The sequence below is a fragment of the Erithacus rubecula genome (genome assembly GCF_903797595.1).
Source record: "Erithacus rubecula genome assembly, contig: scaffold_293_arrow_ctg1, whole genome shotgun sequence".
Lineage (NCBI taxonomy): Eukaryota > Metazoa > Chordata > Aves > Passeriformes > Muscicapidae > Erithacus > Erithacus rubecula.
In genome coordinates, this window is record NW_027636035.1 from 48,654 (window position 1) to 57,919 (window position 9,266).

Here is a 9,266-nt window from a genome sequence, read left to right on the forward strand (position 1 = left end):
TGAAATGTTTGCCCAATTGGCCACAACACATCTTTGCTGGATCTGCAGTGTCCCTGTGGATAGAGAGAAGCAAAAGCCTTCATTAATGTTGTGGAATGTCAAACATAAATCGAAGCCATGGACAGCTCTGAGGAACCACTTCTCAGGGGATTTTCACTTCTTGGATACCCCGAATTCTGAATGTCCTCCTGGTGCCCCAGGCCCTGGGTAAAAAGGGCTCATCAGAGATGCAGGCAGGGCACCAATACCCCTCCCCCTGACTGGCACCTCTGTTTGCCCAGTTTGATCCCAGTGGCTGCCTGGGGACAAACACCAGCTCCCCCACAGCCCTGGGCATGGGCACATCCTGCTCTGGGCCATTGCTGGCCTGGGCCCAGGGCCAGGGCATGGCAGAGACACTGAGTGGGGACAAGGGCCCTGGGGAGCTGTGGGCAAGTCCCAGAGAGGGACAGGGCTGGAATGGGAGCCTTTTTTGGGATGGGGTCCCTGGCACCCCCATGTGTGGCAGCTGTGCAGAGCAGGACCCAGGTGCTCTGGGATGGCTCAGTGGCCACAACTGTGACAGGGTGAGGGGCAGGGCAGGAGATATTCCCCTCTGGAATCTGCTCTGGGGATGGAGACTGGACTAGTTTGGTGCCTGCAGGGTTGATAAATGGGGTGCTGTGGATGTGGGAAGTGCCACACCTGAGTAATTCCCCAAGCCTCAGCCTCACCTTCAGGTGATCACAGTCCCCCAGCACTCTGGGGGCTGCTGGAAGATGGATTGTGTTGGAGCAGGGATTCACCTGTCTCCAGCTCCCTGCCCAAGCCCTTGGCCCCTGCAGGTTCCTGGGCCCTTGCAGGGGCAGCTGCCCCATGCAGGAAGCTGCAGGGATGATGGGTGAGGGGGCTGGATGCATGTTACAGATGGGATGTGTGGGAGCCCAGGGCATACCCCTGACCTCCTTGGGTGTCTCAAAACCTCCCTGGCAAGGGTCTCAAAAACGTCTGAGTGAGACCCTGGTGTCACAGGTGCTGAATTCTAACCCCTGGGGAAAGTTATCAGCACAAAAAGAACGGAAACAAGCTACCACAATCAGTGTAGTGTAAATTAGATTGTTAGTACGTAGAGAAATAGGTTTTTTTTAATGTTTATGATAAGGGACACATGGCCAAGATTGAGAATTTGGGGGGTGGACAACTTTTCCTCCTTCTTCTCCATGTCATCCATGTTCGGTGACACGTTGGCACTCTTGGATTGGATGGGGTCAGGGCTGGACAATTTAATAAAATTCTATTGTATTGGGAAAATTTTGTAAACATGTAATACATAATACAAACTATGTAAGATAAGCCCTGCCTTCACCAGGCAGATTCCACCATGGATGCCAGGCTGAGCAGACTGCTGCTGGCCAGGCAAAAAGTCCCTGAGATATGAAACAATAAACAATCCTTGGAACAAGAGAAAACTGTCTCCGGCAATCTCTCTTCAGCCGCTTCAGAAGAAAAACTAGGGTTTGAACCTTCGTGTCCCTCTGGGGTGATCTCAGGGCAAAGGAGAAACCTCAGACTGGGACAGGATGAACTCTGTGCAGGGCTGGGCTTGTGGCCAGGGCTGGGGGCTGTGCCAAGCCAGGCTTTGTCCTGGGGGCTCCCAGGGAGGGCACAGGGAGGAGTCCTGGAAGAGATAAATGTTCTCCTCACCTGGCACAGCCTCAGCCAGCACTGCCAGTGCTAGAGGATGATGAAGGTAGCTGTGCTCAGCATGGCCCTGCTCTTCTCCATCCTGCTGTGCCCACTGGCACAGGCCAAGGAGGGGCCCCAATGTCATGGTGTCCCCACATCCCATCCTTTGTAGCTTCCTATCCTTGGTATCTTCTGAAATCTCCCTGGGATCTCCTCTTTGTCCTTCCCAGGGTCTATGAATTCCCTCCCACTGATCATTCCCAACTCCTTTCCCTTTTTTCCCCTTAGTCCCTTGCATTTCTCCTTGGCCACTGCAGTGCTGTCTCCTGGCATCATTCCTGGATTCACCTGGCACTCACAGACCCTGTCCCAGTCTTGTCCTCTCCTCCTCTGTCCCACTTCTTCTGCCCACTCCAACCCCCTCTGTTTCACTCCCATGTCCCTACACTGCAATTCCTTTCTCCCCTGCATCCCACACAGGGCCTCTTCCACATCCCCAGTCCAGTCTCTTGGCCTCCCCAGTTCACTCCAGTTCAGTGTTTTGGGTCCCTCCTGCCTCACCACAACCCTTTGGAGGTCCTGAATTCCCATTCCTTTTCCTGTCCCCCCCCCACCCCCTTTGGTCCCTGCACCTTTGTTGCCCCACAGACCCACATGATCCAATCCAGAACCATGGTTTGTTCTCCTTTTCCAGGCACTCCTGCAAAAAACTGAAAATGATCTGTGGGAGGTGAGGTTTTTTGGGATTGGAGGGCATCCCCTCAGAGAATTTGGGGTAGCAGTTCAGTCCCCCCATCCCTTGCTGGCACCAGGCACATCCCAGTGACCACTGAGGTCTCCTGATCTCTCTGCAGATGGATTTGGACAATTTAGAGATCCTGGAAACGCCTCTGGTGGGTACCATGAGTTCTGCCAGTGTCAGAGCCTTCCCTTGCATGGCCATCAGATCCCAGACTATCCTAGTATGTCCCAGTACAGCCCAGTGCACCCCTACTGACATCCCAGACAACACCTCTGCCCCATGGATCTTTCCCAGGGACCCCATGCCCAGGGTCCCCCATTGCATTCCCATCCCTGTCACCCCAAGACCCCCTGGATGACCCTGGGTGCAGCCCCTGCCCCAGCTCTGCCTCTGGGCCAGGACCCCAGTGCAGGGGCAGGAGCACAGCAGCTCCTGCACCCCATTGCTCCCACAGGCCCCTTCTCCAAGGACCCCCCTGCTTTCCCCTTTCCTCCCAGTCAGCCCAGTGTCCCAGTGTGTCTCTCATGCCGCTGTTGTCCCCAGCCCCCTGTGGCTGCAAAGCTGGTGGGTCCTTTGTGGCAGAAGTGCCTGGCTCTTGCTTTCCATGGGTAGGTCAGCAGTGCCAGCAGAGAGAGGCTTGGGACAAGGCCCCTCTCCTGTCATGGTGGCTCCTGGTGGGTCACGTTCTGGGCTCTGTGTTTTAGGATTGCAAGAGTTGGTGACATCCATGTGCAGCCTGCTGCAGAGGCATCAGGGGTTGATCATCCCTGAATGACTCCCCTGTTTTCCCTTGTGCCCTGAGAAATTTCTCATGAATGATCAATAAACCCCTTCAGCAAACCTATAGATCTGTGTGTGTGTCCATGTGTCTAGATTTCTATAGCCCTGGAGTTCTGCTGGCCAGGGCATTGCAGAGACCCTTTGTGAGGACAAGGGCCCTTGGGGAGCTGTGGCAGGTCCCAGCCGTAGCTCCCCTCTCTCGGCAGCTGGCGGACACCGCCGGCCCCAGTATCGGGCAGAGCCATCTTGCCATGGCCGCCCACAAGGGATTTGTGTACAAAACCAATTTTAGACAAAGATGATTCTGTGACAGGTAGAAACACTGTTCAAGTGCTGTATCAGGATGCTGTGCTTGGAGTGGGGGTTGAACACCTCAAACAATGCTCTATTTTCAAAGCTGTCATGGTAGATAGAGGAATCAGGCTGATTTTGGTGTTGAGGAAATGCTGAAAGCAGCCTGACTCATTTTAACTCTTCCTGTCCTGTCTGTTCTCCTTTCTTGCCCCTTCCACTCACTGTGTTTTGTCTCCCCCAGGCCCCTGGTGCAGAGCCTGGCTCTGTGCTCTCCATCAGCTCCTGGCTGGCACTGCCAGGCTGGCATGAGGAGCCCCTCAGCCTTCCCTGCTCCGGGCTGGACAAGCCCAGCTCCCTCAACCTCTGCTCACAGCCAAAGGGCTCCAGCCCCACCTTGGAGGCCCTTCCCTCAGCCTGCTCCAGCTGCCAGACATCTTTCCTGCCCTGGGGAAGCCAAACCAGCCCCAGTGACCTGGATAATCCACGTCCTTGATGTCCGGGTCACACAGCCCTGGCCCCTTGTCCCCATATCAGGCTCTGGGATTGATTTGTGGAACATCCTTGGGGAGGCTGTGGCTCCAGGTGGAGCAGGGAGATACAGAGGGACAGGGGACCCTGCTGGGCATGAACAGCATTGGACTTGTCTGGGGAAACTGTGAGGGGGTTGGGGCAGAATGACCAACCCAGTGACCTCACACAGCCCTGCTGGGATGTCATATATTGGCCCTGTGATGTCACAGGGAAAGCCTGTAATGCTCAATGACCTCAAATAGCCCACTCTGTGATGTCAAAGCCCATTTGGTGATGTCATAACCAATTCTGTGATGTCATAATACACTCTGTGATGTCATAGCCCACTCTGTAATGTCATAGCCCACTATGTGATGTCATAACCCACTCTGTGATGTCATAACGCACTCTGTGATGTCATAACCCACTCTGTGATATCATAACCCACTCTGTGATGTCATAGCCCACTCTGTGATGTCATAATCTACTCTTTAATGTCATAACGCACTCTGTGATGTCGTAGCCCACTATGTGATGTCATAGTTCACTCTGTGATGTCATAACTCACTCTGTGATGTCATAATACACTCTGTGATGTCACAACTCACTCTTTGATATCATAACCCGCTCTGTGATGTCATAGCCCACTCTGCGATGTCATAACCCACTCTGTGATGTCATAATCCACTCTGTGATGTCATAGCCCACTCTGTGATGTCGTAGCCCACATTGTGATGTCATAAACCACTCTGTGATGTCATAACGTGCTCTGTGATGTCATAGCCCACTCTGTGATGTCATAGCCCAGTCTGTGATGTCGTAGCCCACTATGTGATGTCATAGTCCACTCTGTGATGTCATAACGCACTCTGTGATGTCATAGCCCACTCTGTGATGTCATAATACACTCTGTGATGTCATAGCCCACTCTGTGATGTCATAGCCCACTCTGTCACCTCATGTTAACAGATGATAAATTGCCCACCCCAGGTGAGCTGACACAATGCTTGCTCTCCAAAACTACTGGCCTCTGCAAACCACACAACGCCCCTTATGTAAGAAGGGGAACTGGAATTCACCAGCCTCAGTGTCCTGCCAGCTCAGCCAGGCCCACTGGAACATTGGGGTCCATGACCACCAGGGAGCACCAGAGAGACCCCCAGGACAAAACACACAGGGAGGGGAAATATGTTAAAGATTTTGGGGAAATGATTATCATATGTGCGTTAATCCAGGACAATCAATGAATATGTTTGCAAAGTACAGAATATAAGCAGAAGCTTTCCTGTACTCCGCATGCACGGATTTGGGATGAACTGTCTCCCTGATTTTTTAAGGGGAACAGTCCTTAAGAACAAAGGGCTCTGGGAAAGATGGAAACACTTCAGTAAAGAGATTCAGAAGGAGCAGGAGCAGCCTGTTGCAACAACACATCCTCAGTAGGGTACAACTGACCTGTCTCCCGATGGTCTAAAGCCAGCTCACATTCCCTATTAGAGGGTGAACAATGCAAGGCCTGGTGAATTGTGCTGCACAGGGATAGGCAGAGGCGACATGGAAGGATGTTTCCCTAGTGAGAGAAGTGCAGAGCGGGGAGGGAGCGGCCGTGGCAGGGCAGGTTTTAGCGGCCCAGGGAAGCGATGCAGCGAGCGTGGGAGAAGCTGCCGCCGACCGTGGCCGGGGCCAGCGGCTTTGACACAGCTCACAGGGATCGGCTTCCCTCCGGAAAAGGCAGGGGACGGCAAGCAAGCAAAAGTGAATCCAAAAAACTTAAAAGCACAGGATGCGTGGGCCGAGCCGTGCTAGTGGAGACGTGGCAGAGAAGCGATCGTAGCTGATCAAGGGGGTGCAACTGGCAGACATCGCCGGCCCCAGTATCGGGCAGAGCCATCTTGCCATGGCCGCCGCGGAGAGGGGCAGAGCTGCTCGCCTCGCTTCCACCCACTGCTGCGGCGCCGTCTCTGGGGGCGGCTGGCGGGTGCCCCGGCCCCGGAGCCGGGTAGACGAGGTGTCCTCGTACCGTCCTGGAGTCAGGCGAAGCCCACAGCCCCATAATGCCCTGGAGCTGGATGGCCCTAGCAGCCTTGTCCCATCCTGTGAGGCCAGTTTCAAAACCAATAAATATTTTGGAATACTTTTTAAAAAATATATATTTTATTTATTTTTTTTTTTTAATTGTATTCTGGGTTTTTTTTTCTTCTTTTCCTTTCCCTTTTCCTTTCCCTTTTTCACTGGGGCTTGGAGGCGGCAGGGCCAGCGGCTTAGGCTGGGAGCGCAACTCAGGTACATTGAGGGAGCGGCTTTAGGGGAGGGGGAAGAGCAGGCGTGAGCAGGAGTGTGAGCGCGGTGCGAGTGCTCGGGGGCTGTGGGACGGGCAGGGCGTGGGGCCAAGGCGTGCTGGGCGGGCGGGCCAGGGCAAGGGGGCTGCTCATGGGATGGACGAGACGCGGCGCCGCTGCTCAGTGTCCAGGCTCCAGGGCCAGCAGACGGCAACAAGTCTATCCCGTGAAAGTCCTTATGAGTAAAGGCCGCAGAGGGCAACAGGTCTACCCTACCAATGGCCGTCAGAGAAAAAGGCCAGGGAAGGGTAACAGGTCTACCCTGCGATCTCTGCCCTTGGCCCCCTCTCTCACCACCATCAGCACCAGCAGTGCCAGCAGTCCCTTGCTGCGGCCGCCGCTGGCCACACATGTGGCTGTGCACTGCCCGGCCAGGCCCAGCACTCCGCGGGGTCACACGGCCGGGGAGAGCCAGCGAGCGACAGGGAACAGAAGCGCACGGCCGCAGCACTCACCGTCCTGCCCGCGGCTCCTCTCTTGGTGCTGCCGCGGCTGCGCAGCCCACCCCGCCTGCACCGTGGCTGCTGCACAACACGAGAGCTGCACGCAGCCGGCCCTGCCCAGATCCGCGTGGAGCCCGGGCGCGGCACTGCTGGGAGAGCCACGGAGGGGCAGCTCCCGCTGAGACTGGACAGGCGAGGGCGGCCGCCCGTGAGCACCCAGCCAGGGGCGAGCAGGGGAGGAGATGGAGAGATGGAGGCAGCAGCAGCGCCCTGCATAGAAAGGCTGATGGTGCTGCAGCTGCCGCCCTGCAGCCCCTCGGCTGCTGGTGAGGGGGGCCAGCCCTGCCCGTGCAGAGAGCGAGGTGGGTCCGCAGCCCGCAGGCAGCCCTGGGGAAGGGATGGAGCGCTGCAGGCAGTCCCGGGGCGCTGCAGCGGGATGGAGCCTGCGGGGGAACCACTTTACTCCTTTATAGGTCACTGCTGTCAGAAAAATTCATCCATGATGCCACAGGTTTATGTCCAAAAGGGAGAAAGAGGAGTCCTGTAACTTTATTTGAATAAAGGGAGAGGTCATGGGACATTTCCCATAGGGTGTCTCAAATAATTGGGAGATGCAGCCCCCGTTGTATCCTAAATTTTCAACCGCATCACCCTCTTCTTTTTCCCCACTGTATGAGGCAATTTTAAGGTACAGAAATCCTCAACCAGCTAATCTATGCCCCACTCTATTATGCACTCGTCCTTTTGTAATATACAAGAAAAAAAAGCAAAAGCTCTTCATAATTCTAGTAACTCTTTCTTCTCTTGGTCTAGGTTCAGGAATTTAACACGGCCTTGGCTGAGCAAATGTCTGTGTTGATTAGTAATAGTTTCTAGAATGAAGAGTGTCTTCTGTTACTTCACTGTCTGTAAGTCCCCAGCTTTGTCTGCAAGCAAATTCACATGGTCTGTTTGTAAAGATACAATCATCTTACTCCTTTCCATCCCTCCTCTTTTTATTTTCTCTGTATTTGTCTTTACTACCATAATTGCCAGTGATTTAAGTTTTTCTTCCTGAATCATCTTTGGTTTTGCAGGTATTTGCAGTGACATCATTTTCCATCCTTTTGTAATCATTTCTGCATCAGTAGGTGTGGCTGCCACATGCATCCCCTTGATCACCTGCTGAAAGACTTGCACTCAGCAAGGTGTCGTGCATGGTAAAAAGATGAGTGTTGCTATAGCACATAAGAGCAGAAATAGTATTCATTTAACCCATAGATTGCCAGGAAACCATGAAAACGTGTCCCATTCCCATCTTTTCCACATTTGGATGGGTGTGTGAGCTGACTTTATTTTCTTTGTTATTTGTTTCATCACTTTTCCATTACCATCTCTTTGCAAACAGCAGTCTGAAAAATTGAATTTTCCACAAACTCCTCCTTCTTCTGTTAATAGATGACCTAATACCATCCAATGTTGAAATATTGCATTCCTCATTTGAGTGGACAGGTCAGCAGGAAGGTCAAGAGCTGCAGCTGTCTGCTTGGTTATTGTTTAAGAGGCAGCTTGTAACCTAATGATCCCATTCCAATTATAAATGGGTTCTCTGGCACCTGATTTTAATTCCAAGTGGCTGGTCTATATTGCAGTATAATTTTTATCTTGTGGCCATTCATCTTTTCCCCATTTTGGGTGCTCTCTCCAGCCAGAACTGCATCCATTGATTGCTTTTCTCTAGTTAAATTGTTAAATTGTTCAATTAGATTTTGATTCCTAAGTGTTTTCCCTCACTTTGTGGTAGAAAAAAGAACAACAGTCAATTTAAGCCCCATTGAACAGATCCCTCAGCAGTTTGGAGGTTACCTGCAATAAGCATGTTGGCCACAAATACAATAATGCTCTTTCAAAGCCCATGTTGCATTAGCAAAAGGCCATCTGACCTTTGTCATCAGTTGGTGGGTCAAAATGCAGCTTTTTTCCTGGCCCTAACAGTCCTTCAACAATAATAGCCCCACCATGGGGGGTCACAATATTTGCATTTCCAAGCTTCCACATGGGCTTTCCATCTACATTTACATCTGCAAGCTGTTTGGTGGGACTTGGAGCAGAACTCACTAAAAAGGGGCTAAATTCCTTTCCCGTGTTGCCATTTCTTCACTGATAATCACAAACAACATGTGCTCTGCTTGTGGAATTTTCTCATTGGCAGCTTAAAAGCTTAGTCAGAAAACCCCTTTCCCTCCCCACTGCTTTACAGCCTTCCAAATCTTTTCATTAATTATTGTAGGAACACCTTAGCCAGCTACCATTAGTGAGCTAAACAGGCATTTGATAGCATTTCCCTTGATATTTGGAATAATTCTAAGGAGGGTAATTGGGAGTCCAAACCCAATTGTTTAAACCCTAAGATATAATCAATTCACAAATGCTTTTCCTATGTAGATGGCCCTGTCCTATTTAGGCAATAAGTGCCTGTTTCAGAAGAATGAAGTCACCATGGACTTCCTTCTT

At 52.3% G+C, this 9,266-nt stretch overlaps 1 long non-coding RNA gene across 1 annotated transcript; it reads left to right on the forward strand.

Annotated features, from left to right (window-relative positions):
- The first annotated feature begins 2,948 nt into the window (after positions 1 to 2,948).
- LOC306815922 lies at positions 2,949 to 3,251 on the forward strand. The gene is made up of 2 exons (XR_013777527.1): positions 2,949 to 3,015; positions 3,112 to 3,251. It is a non-coding gene; the product is annotated as an uncharacterized lncRNA (long non-coding RNA).
- Positions 3,252 to 9,266: the final 6,015 nt, after the last annotated feature.